The sequence below is a fragment of the Doryrhamphus excisus genome, chromosome 2 (assembly GCF_030265055.1).
Source record: "Doryrhamphus excisus isolate RoL2022-K1 chromosome 2, RoL_Dexc_1.0, whole genome shotgun sequence".
Taxonomy (NCBI): domain Eukaryota; kingdom Metazoa; phylum Chordata; class Actinopteri; order Syngnathiformes; family Syngnathidae; genus Doryrhamphus; species Doryrhamphus excisus.
In genome coordinates, this window is record NC_080467.1 from 22,779,005 (window position 1) to 22,802,719 (window position 23,715).

Below are 23,715 nucleotides of genomic sequence, written 5' to 3' on the forward strand. Positions count from 1 at the left end.
AGCAGAGGGCGCTGTTTGACACTTTTTGCTGGAGTCTAGTTTGGCCTGCGTCGCCTTCAAATAAGATCTTTTCACTTGTCCTGGCAGCTTACGGCCATACTACCCTGAAAATGCCCGATCTCGTCCGATCTCGGAAGCTAAGCAGGGGCGGGCCTGGTTAGTACTTGGATGGGAGACCGCCTGGGAATACCAGGTGCTGTAAGCTTTTTATGGTTTCTTCTCTGACCTGACAGCAGAGGGCGCTGTTTGACACTTTTTGCTGGAGTCTAGTTTGGCCTGCGTCACCTTCAAATAGGATCTTTTCAGTTGACCTGGCAGCTTACGGCCATACTACCCTGAAAACGCCCGATCTCGTCCGATCTCGGAAGCTAAACAGGGGCGGGCCTGGTTAGTACTTGGATGGGAGAACGCCTGGGAATACCAGGTGCTGTAAGCTTTTTATGGTTTCTGCTCTTGCCTGACAGCAGAGGGCGCTGTTTGACACTTTTTGCTGGAGTCTAGTTTGGCCTACGTCGCCTTCAAATAGGATCTTTTTAGTTGACCTGGCAGCTTACGGCCATACTACCCTGAAAAAGCCCAATCTCGGAAGCTAAGCAGGGTCGGGCCTGGTTAGTACTTGGATGGGAGACCGCCTGGGAATACCAGGTGCTGTAAGCTTTTTATGGTTTCTGCTCTTGCCTGACAGCAAAGGGCGCTGTTTGACACTTTTTGCCAGAGTCTAGTTTGGCCTGCGTCACCTTCAAATGGGATCTTTTCAGTTGACCTGGCAGCTTACGGCCATACTACCCTGAAAACGCCCGATCTCGTCCAATCTCGGAAGCTAAGCAGGGGCGGGCCTGGTTAGTACTTGGATGGGAGACCGCCTGGGAATACCAGGTGCTGTGAGCTTTTTATGGTTTCTGCTCTTGCCTGACAGCAGAGGGCGCTGTTTGACACTTTTTGCTGGAGTCTAGTTTGGCCTGCGTCGCCTTCAAATAAGATCTTTTCAGCTGTCCTGGCAGCTTACGGCCATACTACCCTGAAAACGCCCGATCTCGTCCGATCTCGGAAGCTAAGCAGGGGTGGGCCTGGTTAGTACTTGGATGGGAGACCGCCTGGGAATACCAGGTGCTGTAAGCTTTTTATGGTTTCTGCTCTTGCCTGACAGCAGAGGGCGCTGTTTGACACTTTTTGCTGGAGTCTAGTTTGGCCTGCGTCACCTTCAAATAGGATCTTTTCAGTTGACCTGGCAGCTTACGGCCATACTACCCTGAAAACCCCCGATCTCGGAAGCTAAGCAGGGGCGGGCCTGCTTAGTACTTGGATGGGAGACCGCCTGGGAATACCAGGTGCTGTAAGCTTTTTATGGTTTCTGCTCTTGCCTGACAGCATAGGGCGCTGTTTGACACTTTTTGCCGGAGTCTAGTTTGGCCTGCGTCGCCTTCAAATAAGATCTTTTCAGTTGTCCTGGCAGCTTACGGCCATACTACCCTGAAAACGCCCGATCTCGTCCGATCTCGGAAGCTAAGCAGGGGCGGGCCTGGTTAGTACTTGGATGGGAGACCGCCTGGGAATACCAGGTGCTGTAAGCTTTTTATGGTTTCTGCTCTTGCCTGACAGCAGAGGGCGCTGTTTGACACTTTTTGCTGGAGTCTAGTTTGGCCTGCGTCACCTTCGAATAGGATCTTTTCAGTTGACCTGGCAGCTTACGGCCATACTACCCTGAAAACGCCCGCTCTCGTCTGATCTCGGAAGCTAAGCAGGGGTGGGCCTGGTTCGTACTTGGATGGGAGACCGCCTGGGAATACCAGGTGCTGTAAGCTTTTTATGGTTTCTGCTCTTGCCTGACAGCAGAGGGCGCTGTTTGACACTTTTTGCTGGAGTCTAGTTTGGCCTGCGTCGCCTTCAAATAGGAGCTTTTCAGGTGACCTGTTAGCTTACGGCCATACTACCGTCAACACGCCCGATCTCGTCCGATCTCGGAAGCTAAGCATGGGCGGGCCTGGTTAGTACTTGGATGGGAGACCGCCTGGGAATACCAGGTGCTGTAAGCTTTTTATGGTTTCTGCTCTTGCCTGACAGCAGAGGGCGCTGTTTGACACTTTTTGCTGGAGTCTAGTTTGGCCTTCGTCACCTTCAAATAGGATCTTTTCAGTTGACTTGGCAGCTTACGGCCATACTACCCTGAAAAAGCCCGATCTCTGAAGCTAAGCAGGGTCGGGCCTGGTTAGTACTTGGATGGGAGACCGCCTGGGAATACCAGGTGCTGTAAGCTTTTTATGGTTTCTGCTCTTGCCTGACAGCAAAGGGCGCTGTTTGCACTTTTTGCCAGAGTCTAGTTTGGCCTGCGTCACCTTCAAATAGGATCTTTTCAGTTGACCTTGCAGCTTACGGCCATACTACCCTGAAAACGCCCGGTCTCGTCCGATCTCGGAAGCTAAGCAGGGGCGGGCCTGGTTAGTACTTGGATGGGAGACCGCCTGGGAATACCAGGTGCTGTAAGCTTTTTATGGTTTCTGCTCTTGCCTGACAGCAGAGGGCGCTGTTTGACACTTTTTGCTGGAGTCTAGTTTGGCCTGCGTCGCCTTCAAATAGGATCTTTTCAGGTGACCTGTTAGCTTACGGCCATACTACCTTCAACACGCCCAATTTCGTCCGATCTCGGAAGCTAAGCAGGGGCGGGCCTGGTTAGTACTTGGATGGGAGACCGCCTGGGAATACCAGGTGCTGTAAGACTTTTATGGTTTCTGCTCTTGCCTGACAGCAGAGGGCGCTGTTTGACACTTTTTGCTGGAGTCTAGTTTGGACTGCGTCGCCTTCAAATAGGATCTTTTCAGTTGACCTGTTAGCTTACGGCCATACTACCTTCAAAACGCCCGATCTCGGCCGATCTCGGCAGCTAAGCAGGGGCGGGCCTGGTTAGTACTTGGATGGGAGACCGCCTGGGAATACCAGGTGCTGTAAGCTTTTTATGGTTTCTGCTCTTGCCTGACAGCAGAGGGCGCTGTTTGACACTTTTTGCTGGAGTCTAGTTTGGCCTGCGTCACCTTCAAATAGGATCTTTTCAGTTGACCTGGCAGCTTACGGCCATACTACCCTGAAAACGCCCGATCTTGTCCGATCTTGGAAGCTAAGCAGGGGCGGGCCTGGTTAGTACTTGGATGGGAGACCGCCTGGGAATACCAGGTGCTGTAAGCTTTTTATGGTTTCTGCTCTTGCCTGACAGCAGAGGGCGCTGTTTGACACTTTTTGCTGGAGTCTAGTTTGGCCTGCGTCACCTTCAAATAGGATCTTTTCAGTTGACCTGGCAGCTTGCGGCCATACTACCCTTAAAACGCCCGATCTCGTCCGATCTCGGAAGCTAAACAGGGGCGGGCCTGGTTAGTACTTAGATGGGAGACCGCCTCGGAATACCAGGTGCTGTAAGCTTTTTATGGTTTCTGCTCTTGCCTGACAGCAGAGGGCGCTGTTTGACACTTTTTGCTGGAGTCTAGTTTGGCCTACGTCGCCTTCAAATAGGATCTTTTTAGTTGACCTGGCAGCTTACGGCCATACTCCCCTGAAAACGCCCGATCTCGGAAGCTAAGCAGGGGCGGGCCTGGTTAGTACTTGGATGGGAGACCGCCTGGGAATACCAGGTGCTGTAATTTTTTTATGGTTTCTGGTCTTGCCTGACAGCAGAGGGCGCTGTTTGACACTTTTTCCTGGAGTCTCTTTTGGCCTGCGTCGCCTTCAAATAGGATCTTTTCAGTTGACCTGGCAGCTTACGGCCATACTACCCTGAAAACGCCCGATCTCGTCCGATCTCGGAAGCTAAGCAGGGGCGGGCCTGGTTAGTACTTGGATGGGAGACCGACTGGGAATACCAGGTGCTGTAAGCCTTTTATGGTTTCAGGATTCCAACATGTGCGGGGAAACCCCATTGGATTTTGAGTCCAACGCCTTAACCTCTCTGCCACCGTGACTCCTTGGAAAAGACCAATGGGGGCAGGTGACCCCATTGTCCTAGAACCAAAATTTTGCTTATGTCAAGGATCAGCTGGCAACATGTGCATGGGAGGAAGACACATGGTTTGTGTGAGGGGCTACACAAGTCTTTCCACTTCTAGTTAAAAGCCAGGCACCTCACATTGTTTCCATAAAGTACCAAGGGATTGTCCTGTTGCCCTTGTATTTTGTGGGCAAAAAGGAGGCGTTTGCAAGTGGACCTCAGACCCTATCACTGGTCGCCTGAACAGGGACTTGAATCCCGGACACTCAGATCAAAAGTCTAATGTTCAGGTGACTGGCTCAAACTTTGTCTTGTCTGACCACTCTTTTGTCCAGAAGATATTTGGCTAATGTGGTCTGTTTTCTTAAACCTGCAAATGTCCAAATACACAAGGGTATTGTCTTTGTAGGGAGCATTGTAGTACATGTGACATGTATACTACATATGACATCAAGAACAACATTTCTTTTAAATAACAGCATAGGAGCTGCTGAAACACAGAGAAGGCACTGCTGGGATTTGAACCCAGGATCTCCTGTTTACTAGACATGTCTGTCAAAAAATCACAACAGTATACAGTGTCTTCTCTTAAGGGCCCCTGCTTACCAGTTGATGGGGTTTGACTTGATTCCTTTTAACATAAAAGCATTCCGTCGTCTCTTAATCTATAATCCTGGCTGGCGCTTTTGCAAAAGATAAGCAGAGCTTCTGTGTTTCACCAGACCTGTGCAGAAACAAACTGAAATCTGTGACTTGATCAACCTAACTTCTGATCAAATGTGTTAGACCATGGAAGCTGGAATGTGCTTTTGAAAAGTCATTGACACGCAGTTTGCCAATTGGGAACCACACAAGTGCTGTGCAAGAGTGGAGCGCAAACATGAATGAACAGTGACACTGGTGACATCCAGAGAACGTCCCCGGGTGGGCTCAAACCACCAGCCTCCCGGTTAACAGCCGAGCGCGCTGACCGATTGCGCCACAGAGACGCACACGCTGCCAACTTCTGTTCAGTTGAAGCCATACTAACGCATGCTATGCGTCCAGCATGCCCTTTGTTTTGGATGTGACTCGCACCTTCTGGTGTAACAATCGAGGCATTGCAAACCAGGACACCAGCTTTACTCTTTGATGAACGCAAAGTGTTTTTGGGTACAATCCAGGGGTCTTGTGCTCTCACGGAAATGGCTCTGTCCTTTTTCAACATGAGTTGAGACAAAATGTATTAAAATAGACAGACTGCATTGGTCACTCAATCAGAATTTCTCAGTTTGCCAATTTCAGACTGCGTGACAAAGAATCAAGTCAAACTCCATCGACAGGATGGACAGGGAACAACAAAGCAGGGAAGATAAGGGATAGGGAGGAGAGGGGAAAGATGCGACCGCCTTTGTTGAGAGCCAGAGAAGAAGCTCTCATCTCTGCAAGGTCAAGTACAGTATGCCAGAAGATTTTACCTTGTGAGTTGTCCTCATTCCATAAAGGCCTGGATAGCTCAGTTGGTAGAGCATCAGACTTTTAATCTGAGGGTCCAGGGTTCAAGTCCCTGTTCAGGCGGTGAAGGTAGGCCCCTTCCCTGAATAACTTGTTTAAGTAAACCTTTTCGACCAAGCACCTTTGCGATCTTCCAGGACTGTGGGTAAACGCCATTCTCAATAATTAAATTGAAGATACAGTGCGAGACAGGCACTTTGACCAGCTTAGCCACAGCGCCAGCTGTGCATCTGGCACCAACACAAAAAAACAGTTTGCCAATGGGGAAAAATGTTCATACAAGGGAGGGAGTCCAAAGTCCAACACGTGTGAATTGAGAGTCCCTGGGTGGGCTCGGTTATCAAACTCGCTCCCAAGGAAATGTTGGAACTTGGGAAAGCATTAAGAATGGCAAGAAGTAGGATTAAGAATCCTACTTCTTGCCAAAAGCCTACCCTATGGTAGAAGATAAGATATGCCTTTATTCGTCCCTCAGTGGGGAAATTTGCAAGGTCCCGCAAGTTCCGCAACAGCAGTGGGAGTACCTCAGTATGTTTACAGACCATGGACTCCTCCTAAATTTAGATACATAGCCTTATCCATGCCAAAACCACACAACAACCTTGACCAAATCCTGACTGACATAACTGACTTGGTACATAATCACCGTCTCAACGGAACTGAATTAGCCCAACTGTTGACATTGACCACAGGCTCCAAGTATGGTGCTTTTTGTACGGCCATTTAGCCAATTTGGCCAAAGGGGAATTCAGAACACCCTCGTGGCCCATTGCCATTTTTATGGTACCTGGCGACTTCAACCAGTGAACTCCACTGTACCGCTTATCCTCATCGACGGACTGTATTCCCCACCCTTTACCAGCATGGGGACATTCCAACCCAAGATGAGAACACACTGGACCAGGTACACAGCAACATGGTACGTGGCACAGACACAGCTTCACCCTACCCCCACTTTTAGCCCAGACTGAAAAAGCAGAGAACCCCCTTTGCAGCTGAAATTGCTCAGTTGGGAGAGCGTTGGATTGAATCTCTAAAGGTCCCTGGTTCAATCCCAGTTTTCAGCACAATTGCTGTTTACATCGTGAGTTGGCAAATAGTTTGTAAAGGGGTGACTTTGTTCTCTTGATTTCATCAACATCGATCACGACAACACAGCCAATGACATATTAAGACCAGACAAGTGCAGTTGGGAGGTGACATACAGAATCCTGATGCATATCATGTTACAATCAGACACAAACAGGATGTAGGACCCGACCTTGAGTTCGCGCAAATGTTCACAGCATTAGGTCTGCAAAGTGTTCAGCTGATGCACATTTACTGGAAAGGAAAATGGGCTTTTGTCACGGTAGCCATGCCGACACAAGCTAAAATGTTTTTCCCGCCAGGACAACACCCACATGAAATTCAAGCTTTGCTCGCAGACGAAAAAGAACCAGCTGGAATGAGCAATCTGCACCTCCAAGTCTGAGTTTATGGTTCTTGCCCAGAAAAGCATAGCTCACAGCCGTAATTGTATAGTGGTTCCTACTCTGTGTTGTGGCCGCAACAACCCCGGCCGATTCAGGGTCATGGCAGGTGTGTGTTGCTTTTGTAATTGTATTGTCTGAAAAGACAAGACTGTCTGTCCACTTGAAGTGTGGTGATGTAAGAGTACACTAGTTTTGACCACACCTGTTACTTTAGTAAACATTATTAGCATGCAATGAATCAAAGTATAAGGTACGATGTCGGAGATCAAGAACGCTTTTGTTGGCAAAAAAAAAGCCATAACATATCATTTCGACAATACGGGTATCAAACATCAAACCCGCTAGTTCTTGCATGTAGAGCAAGAACTCTAGCCTTTGAGTTAAATCCCCCCGCTGCACAGGAAGGCTGCCACAATTTCTGCAACACCAAAACGCTAATTAAGATGTGTCATTTTGAGTCAACAAGACCATGTCCACGAAGGGGATGAGGTGACCGAGAGGTTAAGGTGATGGACTGCTAATCCATTGTGTTCTGCACGCATGGGTTCGAATCCCATCCTCATCGGACTATACTAATGCACCAGTTTTGACACCACCTGTGTTTTTAGGAAACATCATTAGAATGCAATTAATCCAAGCATCCGGTACGATGTGGGAGATTGAGAATGCTTTTTTGGCAAGAAAAAGGCATAATATACCATTTGGAGAATGCAGGCATCGATTCCACTTCATCTCACATGCGAAGTGAGTGCTCTACCATTTGTGGTCCTACAAGAATGGGATTTGTTTTTGTGTACTTCGAATGAAATGTTTTCCGCATGTTGCAGAATTTTCCACAGGAAAGAAATCTTGAAGATGTATCACCAAAAGAGCTGAACCGCCCAATGTGGGGCTCGAACCCACGACCCTGAGATTAAGAGTCTCATGCTCTCCCGACTGAGCTAACCGGGCATTTTTCTGCCACGATATCACTTTTTAATTTTTTTGAATTGATGTGGTCTTCTTGATGTTTGATCAATTCCACACCCAACCTAGTTTCTCAGGGAACAAAGGAGCGAGAGGTTCAGTCATAGCTGAGAACTTTGGAAGTGTCGTCATCTTAACCCTCCTGTTATGTTCATTTGCCAGGAACAGCCATGATGTTCCCGGGTCAGTTTGCATGTTTATTTATCTGAAAGATGTCCAACACTAAAAAAATCCCCACAAGCATTGTTAGTTTTTCACGACTAACTCCATAGTTTTTCACGACTAACTCCATTACTAACTATTCTATCAATGTTTAGAGCAATGGTGTACCTTACCTCTCACAGGTAGTGGTTTAATTAATTTTATTAATTAATTAATTAATTAATTGAATGAATCAGAGGCATCATGACCAGTCTGCATCAAAACATTATCTGAAATCCTGTGGCAGGTTTCTGGCATTGATTCTTAATTCAGTTGCCATCCCTGATAGATGGTAATGGTAATGGTAATCATGCCCGCGTGGCAGGCGAGTCTCTTTGCTTGTCTGACGTCTGTGTCGCATCCTGATTGGCTGGCAGCAAATGTCAACAACACGCGCGCGGCCCCCGCTTGGCAAGTGAGAATTCTACCACTGAACCACCAATGCCACGTGGGGACACACTGTAAGAGAAAAAAATGCAACCGTCAAGTGGATGAGCCTCTGCAAAGTGGCGCTGAATGACAACACATCACAATGTCATACTCTTTGGATTCAAGCACCTTCTGCCGTAATGGGATCCACAACAATCACGTCAGCTGTGGATGCAACGTCAATTCGTTCTTGAAGGGCAAGTGACAAAAAGAAGTACATGGTTGACAAATCAGCTGCCAAAGTTTCACTGACCAAGCACCCAGGCACTGCTGGGATTTGAACCCAGGATCTCCTGTTTACTAGACAGGCACTTTGACCAGCTTAGCCACAGTGCCAGCAGTGCATCTGGCACCAACACAAAAACAGTTCGCCAATGGGGGAAAATGTTCATACAAGGGAGGGAGTCCAAAGTCCAACAAATGTGTGAATTGAGAGTCCCTGGGTGTGCTGGAACCACCAACCTCTCAGTTAACAGCCAAACGTGCTGGCCAATTGCGCGACAGAGACTACAACAGCATGACTGCAGTCAGGTTTCAGTAAGTGCTGTCCACCTTAACTCTCCGGTGGTCCGGTCTGTTACGTTTCAGGTGTCGTTCTGAATACTGCCCTTTCGCAGGAAAAGAGCCTTTGTACTTTTTCAACATGAGCTCTGGTGTGTGTTGCTTTTTGTTGTTTTCTTGCCTGAAAGGACTTCTCGCTCGACCCAATTTTACTCTTGGCGAAACACTGATAATCCAGAACATAGCCTTAAACTGCAGGTGCATTAGTTGGAGGGCTTGTGGCCACCTGGTCACCTGAACAGGGACTTGAATCCCGGACACTCAGATCAAAAGTTTAATGTTCAGGTGATTGGCTCAACCTTTGTCCAGAAGATATTAGGCTTGTCCATGTGGGCAATTTAAGACCTCTGTCGATCTTGGAGGTGGCCATTTCGGGACAGGGGCTTCTTCATCTCTGCAAGGTCAAGTACAGTATGCCAGAAGATTTTGCCTTGTGAGTTGTCCTCATTCATCAAGGCCCTGGATAGCTCAGTTGGTAGAGCATCAGACTTTTAATCTGATTGTCCTGGTTCAGGTGGAGAAGAGTCGACCCCACATTACCAGCATGGGGACATACCAACCCAAGATGAGAACACACTGGGCCAGGTACACAGCAACATATGTGGCAGAAACACAGCTTCAACCTGGCCCCTCTTTTAGCCTCTACTGAAAAAGCGGAACACCACCTTTGCAGCTGAAATGGCTCAGTTGGGCGAGTACAAGAATTAAGATTTAAAGGTCCGTGGTTCAGGATTTGGAAGCGTTCAGCCAAATCATGCGGGCAAGACGCGAAAAGATGAACATTTCCAGGGCCGAGGCCAAAGTTTTAAAAGAATTAAGAACAAACAGACAAATCGTAATCAAACCAGCAGATAAAGAGAGCGCGGTGGTGATTTTGGGACGAGAACAGTACACCCAAGAGGTTTATCGACAGCTGAATATAGAAAACTACAAAATCCAATTGTTCGACAGACAATGCCAATGGTACGAGAGATCGTGTATAAATTGTATTATAAAAAGTTCATCCTAACCATCAGAAATAAGTTCAGACAATGGTCCGGCGTTCGTGCAAAAAGTAGGGTTAGCCTAACCCTAACCCAAACCCAAACCATATTGTACAACAACTGCGAATAAAACAAAAGTTCGGGTTTGTCTATCATCCCCAGTCCCAGGGAATGGTAGAACGAGTAAATGGGACACTCAAAGCCAAGCTCAATAAAATCTGTTCTAGCGCAAAGTTAAATTGTGCGGATGCACTAACAATTGCATTAATGAGCTATCGCATGCAAACTAACAGAATTACACATCTAACACCGCATGAGATGCTTACGGGTCGACCCATGCCAGCACTGCATTTGAGAGGGCCTTATAAAGGGCCCCCACTTGAGCAGTTGCAAAATGAATTGACTATATAAAATATGTTAACTGCCATACATGGAGCTATCTATGTGCAGGAGAAAAACAGGGTTCCTGAGTCGACAAAGGTGACTTGGTGGTGCCAGGCAAACAGGTGTACATCAAAGTGTACAGGCGAAAGTGGCACGAGCCAAGACGATTGGGACCCTATAAGGTGGTTGAGCAGCCTTACTTATTTCCCAATCCGGACGATCGTGAGGATGATGGCACTGACTCAGAGGACTCGATGAGCCATGAGGTATGACTGTTGCTATGATTGGCAAGGGAGCCGGACCTTGAGCTGAACATCACCATCTTTAAGTCACTATGCGAGTCCTCTCCACGAACTATGCTGATATTGCTTGAGAAACCGTATGTTAGTAGTATATCAGTCACTCACTATTCCAGTTGCCTTATACAGTACTTTAGAGCATTAAGGACTTTACACGGTCACTATAGACACAAAGGTGTGTTTTGTTTAGATTTGTTTTGCAGTTAGATTCCATTTATATATTAAAGGGTGTAGTGGATATGTTATTTATGTAACTCATAAATTGCAATAGTCACCAGACACTCAAATAGTAAGCATAGGGTCAGAGTTAGGAAGGGAATGTTCCAGCGAAGTTGGCGCCAACCAAGGGAACCCGCCGACTGAGCCATTCCGGAGGACCGCCCTCCTCCTACATGTGATGTGGCAAGTCACCACCTCATCTCGACGAAAGGAGCCCCTCATTACAAAGGGTCCCTCCAGATGACATCGTGCTGACCATTGGCGGGTGGTTGAAGAAAGGGACTGAAGATGGCCAACACCGTTTGTACAGAGGCACAATAATCCTCTGGGCGGTGAAAATGTGAGCAGAAACATTGCTCTTAACCAATTCTGCTCTCGCCCTGGGCCTTGAATCCCACACCACAACACTTCCCCTTCCCCAGGCCCATGTTCCAGGAGGGCAGCGAGATCCCCTTGAATGTCATATGTGAATTCTCTTCGGAAATGGTAACGTGCCAAGGGGCCAAGACTGGACCAAGAGACATTATTTGTTGTTTTGGGAGTTTGGTACCCCCAAAAGGGGGGAATATATTGTAAAATGACTACTCTTTTGCTCATTGCATATGACTTTTCTTCTTGGTAAACTCTAGTTGAACTTAAGAGGGCTACGTGACTTGGGGAGGCCAACCTGACCTGATTGTTACACAAGATGTTTTCGGATGTTTGGAGTCCAAGATGTTCTGCCAAAATACTTAGGTCCAGTCAGGAGGCATGACCAGATAGGGACTGAATTCTGGAAATCCACGTCATCGTTATTGTTCATGAGGTCTATATAAGTGCTGTATTAAATAAACAAGAGGACCCTTTCCCGACAACTGCAGACGTGGTTCGTGTTGCATTACTTGCCAACAAGAGGAACCCGACGAGTACGGGGACCAGCTGTCCCTGCACCTGGACCTGATGGCGCGAGGGGAAGTAGTTTCCCCCATGGACCCGGCCCCCTCCCCGGCAACAGAGGCCCTCTGCCGTTGGGAGTCAGAGAACTTACTTGACGACACCCCACTGCTGACTTCCACGCCGCCAACGAAATCACCTGTGGAAAAAGAAGGCCAATGGGAAGAGCTGCTGGCGGACATCAGTTTCGACAGCTCCATGTCCGGCTCAATTGGCGGGAGCCAAAAGCAACTGGTCCAGCGACATTGGAACACCACCAGGAAAATGGTCGACCGGAAACTTACCGTGTGGAAGAAATTTGTCATCCTGGGAGATTCTAACGTGTCCCGGTTCCCACCACATGACTTCCCAGATCTGCAGGTTGACAGCTTTCCGCGGGGCCACCTTTAGGAGTAGCCGAGGCGCTACTCGCCAAGGCAGTCATTCACACCAAGGTGGAAAAACTGGTGTTGTCCTTTGGGATCAACAGTAGAACTCAGAAATTCAAAGAGACCACCTCCAGGCAGTTGCAGGCCCTTTGGAAAGAGGCCAAGCGGGTCTTCCTGGAGGCGGCAGTTTTCATCCCATTAGTTAACCACTCACCATACTAATGCCTACTGAGAACCCTCAATGAGTATATTGAGGATAGACTACCGTCCATCCTGCTTCTGCAGGACAATCTGTTCCACACAGACCCAGACTGCATACCCAGACCACGTCCACTGCTGAAGCAATGCTCAGGCATTGGACATGATTTTTAAACTTGTAGGCCCTGGGGGGTCCCAAGTTTCACTAAATTGCCAAAATGTTAAAGTGTTATCCCCCAGTTTCAATCCATCCGGAGCACAATTATCCCTGTTATCCAAAGGCCTACCTTTTATACCTACCCAATCAGAAAACAAGAATTATAAATTGGAAAAACACAAAAGACTACTTTGGGATCTGCAAGAATATCATAGACGGCTTAGACTTATTGAATTTTTCGGTAGAGAAGAAGAAGAAAAAAGCGCATAGCCAAAGTTCCATCCCCCCTCGATTTCCCCCCCCCCACTCCCTTTAACACAATCTCCCCCGCCCTACACACCCTAATTAGAAAAGATAGGGAACTAGCCGAACAAAAACCTGAGGAAAAGGATAACCTAACCAAAAGGGAAAGAGCCGCACTAAAGGAATTGAATAGGGATAGCTCCATAGTTATCACACCGGTGGACAAGGGATCATCTATAGTAATTCTTAGCAGAGAACAGTACGTCTGGGAGGGACAAAGACAATCAGGGGACCCCACTTATAAAAAACTTACACAACCCATGTATACACAAACGATACCCCTAGTTCGAAAAATCATCAAAGAACTCATCTATCAAAAATCCATCAAAACCCGAGACTTGGAATCCCCCACACCACATCCCCCGGGTAGACCAATTGTATCGGATTGTGGTAGTGAAACATATGGTACGGCTATATTTATTGACTTCTATCTTAACCCACTCTCCAACAAACATTTGGCTTATGTGAAAGATACCTACAATTTTGTCGAGTTAGTCCAAAAAAATTAAATTGCCGGCCCAGGTCTTCTTTTTTTCGCTAGACGTGGACAATATGTACACGAATATCGATACCAAGAGGGGCCTAGAAGCTGTCAAATACATATTTGATGAATACCCTGACAGGACAAGACCCCAGAAACAACTTTTACAATTATTGGAAATTAACCTCACTGGAAATGATTTTGAATTTAACTCAGAGTACGTCCAGTGGCTGGGCTTGTTGTAGGCGACCTGATGAGACCACCACTCAGCATGTGACATGTGCGAGAGACTAGTCCGGGCGGGACCGGTGCAACTCATACTTACCTGCCAGGGGAGATACCATGATCAAGAAGGTGGTTCACCCAGGGCGAGGCTCAGCCATTGCACATGGGTTGAGCTGACCTCTGCGAATTCCCCAAATGCGGGAATCTCGACTGCTTAATTTGTGGTAGTGGGGGACTGCGTCCGCGCTCTCCCCTTATCCCGTGTTTAAAACAAGAGGCAGGCACAGCACCGCGCCGAGCTCCTTGGCTTGCGAGTGCAGCCAGACCGAGCAAGAAACGACCAGCCCAGCACTACCAATGCTTGCTGGAAAGGTCTGCCCGTGCACGGGAGAAAACCAACCAGCCGTGAGGCCGATCTGCTCTCAGTCAGGAAACCTCAATGAGAAACGGCAACAAGACAGAGAAAGGGGCGTCGGGAAACATTTCGATTGATCTGAGTCTAAAGTTCAAGGTTTGCTCGCAGGCAAATTTGAAGCAGCAAGAATGAGCAATCCGCACCTCTGAGTAGGAGTTCATGGTTCTCACCTAAAAAAGGATAGCTTATAGCCGTAATCGTGTTGTTGTTTGTATTCTGTGTTTTGTCTGAGTCACGGCTGGTGTGTGTTGCTTTTTGTTGTTTTCTTGCCTGAAAGGACTTCTCGCTCAGCCAAAGCAAAGCCAGGTAAAAACGTAATCATTTGTCCCTTTGTTGGAATAGTTGCATCTTGTGCCTGTAGTGACACTGCCTGCAGAGATGGTTATTTCACCACCACCACCTGCTCATACCCCGTTGGAGCAGCAGCAAACACCTCCTGTGCCAAAAAACTCAAACAAAAACCATGTCTGTGCTGTGGCCAACCAAAATCAAAATATCAAGTGGATGGGACATCAACCACGACGTTCATCAACAAGGCCCTGTCAGATAATCTTATTGCTGCAGAAGGTCTGACAGACCCTAAGATGCCATTTAAAGATTTCAGTCAAACAGACTTCTTCCAGCGAGAGGTGGATGAGACAAGAAAGAGGGTGGAGGAAAAACAGCAGAAGAAGAGAAAGAGGGATGAATCTCCTCCACCCCCTGTCCGAAAGTGCCTCTGCAGGATGCAGCTGAAGCAGGGCCTGAAAAGCCCCCGCATCCACACTGGCTTCAGAGAAGTACATCTACTGTCCTGCCAAAGTGTTCTCCATCTATAGAGAGCAAAGGATGGAAAAAGAGATGAGCTGGAGGGAGTTCCAGGCCTCTCCTTTCTATGAAAAGGAGAAACAAAGGCGGCAAAATAAGTGAACAATGTGTATATTCATTATTCATAACTGCTTACATGTAGATTTTTTTATTATTATTGAGAGTGTTCTTGAGTGTGGCAACCTGATAAATAAATATTCTTTGTGACATTGCATTGATTTTGTATTTTATTTCAAGCACTGGTATCAATATAAGCCTGATAGGAATAATTTGTAATTATATAGGGATTAATTGGAAAAAAATAATATTGTGGAGAAGAAAACTGTGACTTGACTGCTGGCTTAGACGGGATTCAAATACCTGACTTCATTTCTCTGCTTGTCTGACATCTGTCTCGCATCCTGATTGGCTGGCAGCAAATGTCAACAACACAAGCGCGGCCCGTCCAACGCTCTGACCAATTGCACAGAGACTACATCAGCATCACTGCAGTAAGGTTTCAATAAGTTTCTACTTCTGACAGAAATGTGCAAATACTCAAGTGCTGTCCACCTTAACTGTCAGGTGGTCCGTTCTCTTACTTTTCAGGTGTCATTCTGAGTTCTGCCCTTTCGCAGGAAAAAGAGCCTTTGTACTTTTTCACATGAACTCTAAAGAAAGGTACAAGCTGAGATACTCTGCATTGGCTGGGAATTGGACCCAGGGCTCCCGCTTGGCAAGCGAGAATTCTACCACTGAACCACCAATGCCACATGTCGGAGAAAAGTGGCTGAGCCTATGCAAAGTGGCACTGAATGACAAAACATCACAATGTCATACTCTTTGGATTTAGCTCCTTCTGGCGTAATGGGATCCACAACAATCATGTCAGGTGTGGATGCACCGTAGACTCGTTTTTGAAGGGCAAGTGACAAAAAGAGGTACGTGGATCAAAATTCAGCTGCCAAAGTTTCACGGACCAAGCACCCAGGTACTGCTGGGATTTGAACCCAGTGGTCGAAGGCACTGCCTTCAGGGTGCAGTCTCGAATGAGGCGTGGGTTCGAATCCCACTCCTGACAGCTTCTTGCATCTTGAAGTGGCGTCACCCTTCATTCCAGAGTGGCCGAGGCTGTTACTCCTGGGCAGTAAACCAGGGGTGCTTTTCAAAATGTCTGCTGCTGAAAAGTGTACAAAGAAGACCTATTGTATCCCGGGGTCTTGCATTTCTCCTGAAAACAGGCTTTGTATCTCAACATGACCTCTGATAAAAAAGTATGGAAATACCAGTAGAGGACTGCTGGAATTGGAACCAATGAGCCCCTCTTTGCTAGACATGTAATTTGACCAACTAAAGCATCGTGCCTGTGAAGCATGCAAACTTGACTTGAATGGTGCCTTTAGTAGAAAAGGAAATCCTGTGCATCTGGCACGGACACAAAAACAGTTCACCAATGGGGAAACATGTTCATACAAGGGAGGGAGACCAAAGTGTCAATTGTCACCAGTGAAACAGCCTCGAGAGGTAAACAAAACAGCATGTCAAAGCAGAGCGTCAACAATCCTCTCAGTCACCAAGACTGCAAGGAGCAGATCAATGGGGGCAGTGGACCCCATTATCCTCTACCCAAAATTTAGACCACGAGTGCAGAGAATGCGGACCGTGAAGGAACAACAAAAGCCCCCGTCGATAACACCCTGCCCCTCATAACCCCCCGGCCCCATAACCAACAGCGCAGAACCCAGTGAACTGCGAAACACCCCCATCAAGGCAACCAACCGACCAGGTAAAGGTAAAGAAAACAGCATGGCACGGAGAATGCGGTCTGTTAAGGATGAGTTAGTCGATTTTAGCTGGAAACATTTGATGCAATGGTGTCCTGTGGTCGATTAGCTCAGTTGATCAGAGCGTGGTGCTAGTAAAGCCACGGTCATGGGTTCCCCCCGTACTGACCACTCTTCTTTATCTGCTCCAGGAACAACAAAAGCCCACGGCAAAAACCCATCGGGCCCCATAACCAACAGCGCACAACCAAATCAACTGCAAAACACCCCCATCAAGGCCGCTAACTGACCGGGGAAAGGTCAAGAAAACAGCATGGCAAAGCAGAGCGGTGGCAAACCTCTCGCGCACCGTGACTGCATGAAGCAGATCAATGGGGGCGGCCACCCCATTGTCCTCTACCCAAAATTTAGACCCCGAGTGCAAAGAACGTGGACCGTGAAGGAACAACAAAAGCCCACGTCGACAACACCCCGCCCTCATAACCAACAGGACACCAGGAAAACCTATCCAAGGGTCAATGTATGTCAGGTTGGAAGCGTCGAACCAGGGTGAGGTTGACACACCTTGTCTGGTCCTCAGGGCGTCCGTGGCATGAGGTGAGACCCTACGGAAGTAGCACTATGCACTAGGCGCTCCACATCAATTGACAATACTGTTATTGGAGGAAGGAAAGAAATCAGGGCACAAACACCAGTCATGTTCTCGGTCGGTAACCTATCACTCACGTCGGGTCCACCGCACCACTACCAGAGGTCAGCCCTGAGGAGCGACCAGAAGAAGGCATCCACCAGTAAGGTAGAATTACACTAAGAGGTATTAATGCCGGGTTGTACAAATCGGGAACCTGTGGAAACGGTAATGCACATAAATTTACCTTTCGCCACTGTGCTGCTGAATATGGGCTTACCTTTGACCTCTGTAACCTCGGGGTGCGCGAATGGCCTACAATTAGCCAATAAAACAAAGGATTCCTTGTAGAATTTAGGCAATCAATCCCGCTACCTCTCACATGCAAAGCAAGCGCTATACCATTTGAGCTAATTCCCCTGCTTTTCCTGAATTGGCAGAGAAGGTCCAGTCTCAGAACTATATTGGTTCTTGAATTAACTCAGAGCAAATGACTACTGGATCGTGGGAGGGAGCAAAGCAGTGGCTCAACATATTTGACAGTGCATCCCATGCCGGAAAGCTCGATGAGCCACAGAGGAACAAAAGATGGCTGACTTACCTCAAGACCACATTGAGCCTTCTCCACCAATTACCTATGGTGGCATGGATTGTTTTGGCCCCTTTCACACAAAACAAGGGCGTAAAGAACAAAAACAGTACAGTCTACTATTCACTTGTCTATGTTCTGGAGGTGTTCACATAGAGATGCTGGAGGACTTGACCACTGACTCATTCATCAATGCCCCAAGATGCTTCATTGCCATCAGAGGTGCTGTTTGGCACATCCGATCAGATCAGGGAACATACTTAGTTTGAACTAAAATGAAATGGAAAAGTCTCTAAAGGAAATAAACACAGAAAGAGTAACAGAATACCTGGCAGACAAGCAATGCAAGTTTGTCATAAATGCAAGCCATATGGGAGGTGTTTGGGAGCGCCAGATCAGAACCATCAAAAGCGTGCTCATTTCAGTCCTAGCAAACAGTGCTGGCAGGTTGAGTGACAGTTCCTTGAGAACCTTTCTTTAGGAAGCCATGTCTGTTGTGAATAATCACCCTCTTACTGTAGACAATGTAAACAACCCATGTGTCTGGAACCACTGACACCTAACCACCTGATTACCATGTAGTCATTTATTCCCATGCCACCACGTGTTTCCAAAATGGCGCTGCTGTCAAGTCAAACCCTTGTCCAAAATAATTTAGATAAGGCAGACAGAAAAAAAATAAATAAAAAGATAAATAAAAATAAAAAATACTTTTCATGGCCCTCATTAAGGGAATAATACATTTTCGTTGCAATTAGCACCTTATTTTACTAAATTAAACACGGGAGATCAGGTGGGGAACATCTAAACCGGAAGTGGGAATCAGTTTTAAGCGCACCTGGGCGTCTGCATTAGGGCACTTCCTTTCTCAGCAGGTAAGGCTGCAGACAAGTGGTATCGAGAAGGTAGTCAGAACTGCACCCCAAACCTTGCGCAAACTGGAGCTATACAACACTGAAGAGGCAGCCGGTAAGAAATTCCTTTTAATATTAGCGCTGTGGTTTAACGCGCCCGTGCCACGTAAGGCACGGCTTTTTTTTGGATGTGACGGCCGCTGGTGACGCGCGCCTCACTTTAGTTATTGGTACTAGATTAAAAGTATTAACACGGTGCAGTTAGTTAGAAAGTGGGGTCTGGAACACCGTCGATCGCCTGTGTCGCGTAGGTGCACACGGCGGCTCGCGGTGGTTCATTTAATTGGCACCAATTGAGCTGATCAGCGAGCTTTGGGCATCGAAGGAACGCGCTATGCTCATTTCTTTTCAGTGGGCCTATATTATTTAGAGCTTTTATAATAATAATTTTAGTTACGTGGCAAGATGGGGGCAATGCAAATGGTTTAATAAATAGATCAAATAAAATAACGAAATGATGAAGTAAAGAATAAGTTAATAAATGCAGGTTAAGGGGACAAAATTATTTCCAACCGTTGTTAAAATGTTTAATGGTTAATATACTGCTGAACATGATTTATATCTTATATAAATACTTGCATATGTATATTATTGTGCATATTATATATATTTAGAAATATGTATATTGTGTATACTTATACTTTCCCCCTTTTTTTTGAAGGTTTTCACCTATGCACTATGTGCTGCACTGCTGTGCTACACTACACTGTGCTGTGCTGTGCTGTACATTGTCACAACAAGACTTGTGCCTCACCAAATAAAACCCCAAAACAGCGAAAGCATCGAGTGAATCCAGTCTTTCCTCAGTGTGGCTACTCAGACCCCCTTTTTCAAGTTCAGGGGATGCGCAAGGCAAGAAGGAACTTGACAGTGAAAACCGGGCAGTGAGCTGGAAAAACCAGGAGTGCTTGACCTGTGTGTGGAAAGATCAGGCAACAAGGAAATCATCACTGCGTCAAGAACAAATAAATAAATTGGACGGAAGATCAAAATGGCTGATCAGGTCACTACCAAGACTATGGAGCAACTTAAAGTGGACAGGACAACGGCAAAGAGAGCATTTACACGACTCTTTAACAACATTACACGAAGCTTTGGAGACATGTCAGAAGAAGAGCTAAAGTGCTATTTTGACAAGATCACACAAGAGGCTGAGAGGGTCCTGGAGGCAAATGACAACATGGAGGCCGGACTGATTGCAGAACTGGAGGCGGAGCTAGGGACAGATGAGGAAGTATCATTACCCGAACAGCAAAAAGCCGACCTAGAAAAGACTGCAAGTGAATGTGAGGCAAAACTCAAGGAAGTCAGACGCCTGATCCGAATGACTCTTTGGTCAACCTTTGGATGTGATGAATTGTCCACAGCCTTTCAAGTGGCGGAAGCGGAGTATGAGCGTGTTGCTGCCGTGAAACCAAGCGCTAAACTTGAGACATATGACTACATGCTCAGTCATCTTCAACAGTTGGTGAGGTCGTCAAAAGAAGCCTATGGTCAGTGGAAGCGTTGGATCCCACCGGAAAACGTGAGGGATCTCCAAAACCAGCTAAAGGCGCTGGAGCTCCAGGTTCCGAAGCTCATCTCCAGGAAGGCAGACTTCATCCAAGCTAAATGCGAAGAAGATGCAGAAAGGCCACAAGAACCCTACAGCCCCAGTTACCCCATGCAGGCAATCAGATTGAAGCCGACAGCCCTTCCCAAATTCTCAGGTAACAAACGTGATTTCACCAGGTAGAGAAGAGATTGGGAAGCCCTTCAAAGCCAAGGGGAACCACTGGGCTCAAAAGAAGTCAAAAAGGTGCAATTACTGGACAGCCTTGATGACAAAATTACCAGAGACTTTCGCCTCACTTCATACAATACGGCAGAAGACATTTTCCGTGTGCTAGAGAACCGCTTCGGCAACAGAGCAGCTATTGCCATCGAAATTGTTGAGGAGTTGCAAAAAATGCCAGCCGTTAGAGGAAACCAACCACGGAAAATTGTCGAGTTGATTCAGGCAGTGGAGAAAGCACTGCAGGACTTGATTGACCTTGCAGACACAGGAGCAATCAAGAATCCCCTTGTAACAAAGTCAATTGAAAGTAAACTTCCGGAACTGCTTAAAAAAGAGTGGCTGGTGCACGCAGCTGATGGAGGGAATGGTGTAACTCCGGCAAGAAGATTTGACTGTCTGTTGGCATTCCTAAAGGCACAGGAGTCTATATATGAGCAACTGGAGTTGCTAAGGGAGGAGGAGCCTCACAAAAGAGACCCCAGATCAGAGCAAAGATATGCCAGAACAAGACTGACCAAAGCAGGTGATGACCAGGTCGGCTGTATAGTCTGTGGGGATAGCAAGCACAGAAGAAAGCTGTACTTCTGTAAGCAATTCAGATCCCTCAAACTACCGGAGAAGAAAGGGGCAGTGCAAAGGCTTGGTGCATGCAGGAAGTGCCTTGAAGTTCATGACGATCCCTCAGATTGCAAGTCTGGATTCCTATGCAGAAACCAAGACTGCAGGAATCAACACGCAGCAGAACACCATTACTACCTTTGCCCGAATGCAGAGGTGAAGAGAGCCTCTGCAGATCAGAAAAGTAATGTCGGTCCTGTAGACGGAAAAGGCAGAAGGAGAAGCACGGAGGAACAAGAGGCATTCCTCAAGAAACTTTCCCCTGACCTGGCAAAGCAGTGCAGGGATGTCTTTTCCAACAGCACGTCCAAGGCCCTTAGTACTATTAAATATACACCTACTCTTCTGACGGATTGTGGTTTGCGAGAGCTCCCAGTGTTAATGATGCTCCTTGAAGTCACCGCAAATGCGGGACAGTCAATTGGAACGCTTATCGATCTTGCCTCAGACACCAACTACATAGCTCACAGAGCTGCCAGCCAGCTAAACCTCCGAAGCGAGGACATCACCCTTGTTGTGCATGGCGTTGGAGGAATGAAAATTCATGTCGAAACAAAAAGATACCTCCTAAAAATCAGGGTCAACACCTCAAGAGGCACGGTCAAATCACACCAGATGGTTTGCTACGGTTTGGACACGATTGCTGATGTTCATAAAACAGCAACCCCCAAACAACTACAAAAGTTCTTCCCAGACACCTCACTCAAAGAATTGAGGAGACCCAAAGAAGTAAACCTCCTTAGGAAGTCACCGAGAGGGTTCACTAGCACCGCAACAAGTCAGAGCTGTGGGAGACCTTGTATTGTGGGATGGACCTCTCGGAAAGACAGTTGGGGGAACTCATCCAGAACTCTTTGAAGACCTTCACGTCGCTACCCACATGTCCAAGACACATTTCGCGCGGTCGATGAGGGCAGCCGCCGTGAAGTACGAGGAGCTCGTTGGAGGGCCCCATAGAGAATCTCTGCTAAGCCAGAAGATGTCAAGAAGTTTAACAAGTAAACGCGATTTCCTAAACTGGTGGAAGTGGGACAGCATTGGTGCAGCTTGTGAACCGAAGTGTGGAGGCTGCCGCTGTGGAAACTGCCAACCAGGTGGCAAAGAAATGACTCTTGCGGAGGAAAGGGAACTGGAAGTTGTGAAAGCAGGCCTCACCTACATCACAGGGGATGACCACAGCAAGGAACCCCACTGGCATGCCAAATATCCTTGGTTGGAAGACCCAGCCTCCTTACCGAACAACAAGAGCGCTGTTGAGGCCACCTTTCTCCGAACAGAGAAACAATTGGCAAAAGAACCAGAATGGAAGGCTGCGTATGCTGAACAAGTGCATGAGATGGTCGCCCGCAAAGCTGCGATGGAGTTGTCCAGGGAAGAGATCCTCACTTGGACTGGGCCCATCTGGTATGTAAGCCATCTCGTTGCACCAAACCCCCACTCGGTAACAACCCCGGTAAGACTCGTCTGGAACAGCAGTCAGAAATTTAGGGGCAGGAGCCTAAATGACCTGCTGATGAAAGGCCCAGACGTTCTAAACCAAATCCGTGCTGTCCTCCTCAGATTCAGGTGTGGAGCCTATGCTGCTCTCGGAGACGTTAAAAAGATGTATAACTCCGTCTGGTTGGAGGACCAGGAAGTACACCTACATCGATTCCTTTGGCGTGACTCTGAAAAGGAAGAACTCAAGGAATACGCAATCACCCGAGTGAACATAGGCGACAAACCAGCTGGGTGTATCGCGCAACTAGCAATGTGTGAAACTGCCAACCTTCCCCCTTTCGCTCACCTCAAAGAGGAGCAGCAGGTAATCCACAAAGACAGCTATGTTGACGACATTCTCACCTCTCATAATGACCCCGAACAGCTGAGAGCCATCACGGCCAATGTGCAGAAGATCTTAAAAGCAGGAGGATTTGAGCTGAAGCCTTGGGCCTTCTCAGGTCAAAGTGGGAGGAAGGACATCCATGCTGGCACAGAGGCGAGCACTGTGGAGACCTTGGTGTTGCCAAATCAGATGCGAGACGACGACAACAAGGCACTTGGGTTGGGCTACCTGGTGGAGGAAGACGAACTGCACATGATGATGGGCATCAACTTTCCAAAGAGGAGGAGAAAAATTAGACTCGGCCAAGACCTTCTCCCCGAGCAAATTAAAGCTGAGACACCAAACCCTCTGACCAGAAGAGAGCTGCTCAGCCAGGTGTCGAGCTTATATGACCCACTGGGCCTAGTCACGCCGGCTAAACAGAAAGGTGCCATTCTTGTTCGGAGGGCATTCCAAGAGGCAAAAAATGACAGTTGCCCCGTCAAGCTGACATGGGACCTGGCACTCTCAGATTGTCTCAGACAAGATGCAGTCCATCTCTTTGAAGAATATTCAAGACTCAACAGGATCAAATTCCCCAGAGCACTAACTCCCCCCGGCGTGTCTGGGAAACCACTGGCAATTACATTCTCTGATGGCAGTGAGCACACTTACGGAGCAGTCCTCTACCTAAGGTGGGAGGCCAGGCATTGTCCAATCATTAGACTAGTGGAGTCCAAGGCCAAATTAACTC

The 23,715-nt window shown here is 47.5% G+C and overlaps 19 non-coding genes and 5 pseudogenes across 19 annotated transcripts; 20 read left to right on the forward strand and 4 right to left on the reverse strand.

Moving 5' to 3' along the window:
- Positions 1-86: 86 nt before the first annotated feature.
- LOC131124056 (5S ribosomal RNA) lies at positions 87-205 on the forward strand. Its single transcript, XR_009128782.1, has one exon. It is a non-coding gene; the product is annotated as a 5S ribosomal RNA (ribosomal RNA).
- Positions 206-317: 112 nt separating this feature from the next.
- Positions 318-436, forward strand: LOC131121076 (5S ribosomal RNA). The gene has a single exon (XR_009127613.1). It is a non-coding gene; the product is annotated as a 5S ribosomal RNA (ribosomal RNA).
- A 112-nt stretch (positions 437-548) lies between these two features.
- Positions 549-657, forward strand: LOC131123414 (5S ribosomal RNA; annotated as a pseudogene).
- Positions 658-769: 112 nt separating this feature from the next.
- On the forward strand, positions 770-888 carry LOC131120972 (5S ribosomal RNA). Its single transcript, XR_009127514.1, has one exon. It is a non-coding gene; the product is annotated as a 5S ribosomal RNA (ribosomal RNA).
- A 112-nt stretch (positions 889-1,000) lies between these two features.
- On the forward strand, positions 1,001-1,119 carry LOC131120850 (5S ribosomal RNA). Its single transcript, XR_009127395.1, has one exon. It is a non-coding gene; the product is annotated as a 5S ribosomal RNA (ribosomal RNA).
- Positions 1,120-1,231: 112 nt separating this feature from the next.
- Positions 1,232-1,340, forward strand: LOC131123202 (5S ribosomal RNA; annotated as a pseudogene).
- Positions 1,341-1,452: 112 nt separating this feature from the next.
- Positions 1,453-1,571, forward strand: LOC131121927 (5S ribosomal RNA). Its single transcript, XR_009128418.1, has one exon. It is a non-coding gene; the product is annotated as a 5S ribosomal RNA (ribosomal RNA).
- Positions 1,572-1,683: 112 nt separating this feature from the next.
- On the forward strand, positions 1,684-1,802 carry LOC131121230 (5S ribosomal RNA). Its single transcript, XR_009127765.1, has one exon. It is a non-coding gene; the product is annotated as a 5S ribosomal RNA (ribosomal RNA).
- Positions 1,803-1,914: 112 nt separating this feature from the next.
- On the forward strand, positions 1,915-2,033 carry LOC131120829 (5S ribosomal RNA). Its single transcript, XR_009127374.1, has one exon. It is a non-coding gene; the product is annotated as a 5S ribosomal RNA (ribosomal RNA).
- A 112-nt stretch (positions 2,034-2,145) lies between these two features.
- LOC131123375 (5S ribosomal RNA) lies at positions 2,146-2,254 on the forward strand (annotated as a pseudogene).
- A 111-nt stretch (positions 2,255-2,365) lies between these two features.
- On the forward strand, positions 2,366-2,484 carry LOC131120108 (5S ribosomal RNA). Its single transcript, XR_009126670.1, has one exon. It is a non-coding gene; the product is annotated as a 5S ribosomal RNA (ribosomal RNA).
- Positions 2,485-2,596: 112 nt separating this feature from the next.
- Positions 2,597-2,715, forward strand: LOC131122594 (5S ribosomal RNA; annotated as a pseudogene).
- A 112-nt stretch (positions 2,716-2,827) lies between these two features.
- Positions 2,828-2,946, forward strand: LOC131121684 (5S ribosomal RNA). Its single transcript, XR_009128182.1, has one exon. It is a non-coding gene; the product is annotated as a 5S ribosomal RNA (ribosomal RNA).
- Positions 2,947-3,058: 112 nt separating this feature from the next.
- Positions 3,059-3,177, forward strand: LOC131121061 (5S ribosomal RNA). Its single transcript, XR_009127598.1, has one exon. It is a non-coding gene; the product is annotated as a 5S ribosomal RNA (ribosomal RNA).
- A 112-nt stretch (positions 3,178-3,289) lies between these two features.
- On the forward strand, positions 3,290-3,408 carry LOC131121443 (5S ribosomal RNA). The gene has a single exon (XR_009127952.1). It is a non-coding gene; the product is annotated as a 5S ribosomal RNA (ribosomal RNA).
- A 112-nt stretch (positions 3,409-3,520) lies between these two features.
- On the forward strand, positions 3,521-3,629 carry LOC131123332 (5S ribosomal RNA; annotated as a pseudogene).
- A 112-nt stretch (positions 3,630-3,741) lies between these two features.
- On the forward strand, positions 3,742-3,860 carry LOC131123918 (5S ribosomal RNA). The gene has a single exon (XR_009128767.1). It is a non-coding gene; the product is annotated as a 5S ribosomal RNA (ribosomal RNA).
- Positions 3,861-4,885: 1,025 nt separating this feature from the next.
- On the reverse strand, positions 4,886-4,959 carry trnan-guu (transfer RNA asparagine (anticodon GUU)). Its single transcript has one exon. It is a non-coding gene; the product is annotated as a tRNA-Asn (tRNA).
- A 495-nt stretch (positions 4,960-5,454) lies between these two features.
- trnak-uuu (transfer RNA lysine (anticodon UUU)) lies at positions 5,455-5,527 on the forward strand. The gene has a single exon. It is a non-coding gene; the product is annotated as a tRNA-Lys (tRNA).
- Positions 5,528-7,422: 1,895 nt separating this feature from the next.
- On the forward strand, positions 7,423-7,504 carry trnas-gcu (transfer RNA serine (anticodon GCU)). Its single transcript has one exon. It is a non-coding gene; the product is annotated as a tRNA-Ser (tRNA).
- Positions 7,505-7,817: 313 nt separating this feature from the next.
- trnak-cuu (transfer RNA lysine (anticodon CUU)) lies at positions 7,818-7,890 on the reverse strand. Its single transcript has one exon. It is a non-coding gene; the product is annotated as a tRNA-Lys (tRNA).
- Positions 7,891-8,797: 907 nt separating this feature from the next.
- trnat-agu (transfer RNA threonine (anticodon AGU)) lies at positions 8,798-8,871 on the reverse strand. Its single transcript has one exon. It is a non-coding gene; the product is annotated as a tRNA-Thr (tRNA).
- A 4,867-nt stretch (positions 8,872-13,738) lies between these two features.
- Positions 13,739-13,902, forward strand: LOC131124130 (U1 spliceosomal RNA). Its single transcript, XR_009128807.1, has one exon. It is a non-coding gene; the product is annotated as a U1 spliceosomal RNA (small nuclear RNA).
- A 1,644-nt stretch (positions 13,903-15,546) lies between these two features.
- Positions 15,547-15,617, reverse strand: trnag-gcc (transfer RNA glycine (anticodon GCC)). The gene has a single exon. It is a non-coding gene; the product is annotated as a tRNA-Gly (tRNA).
- Positions 15,618-23,715: the final 8,098 nt, after the last annotated feature.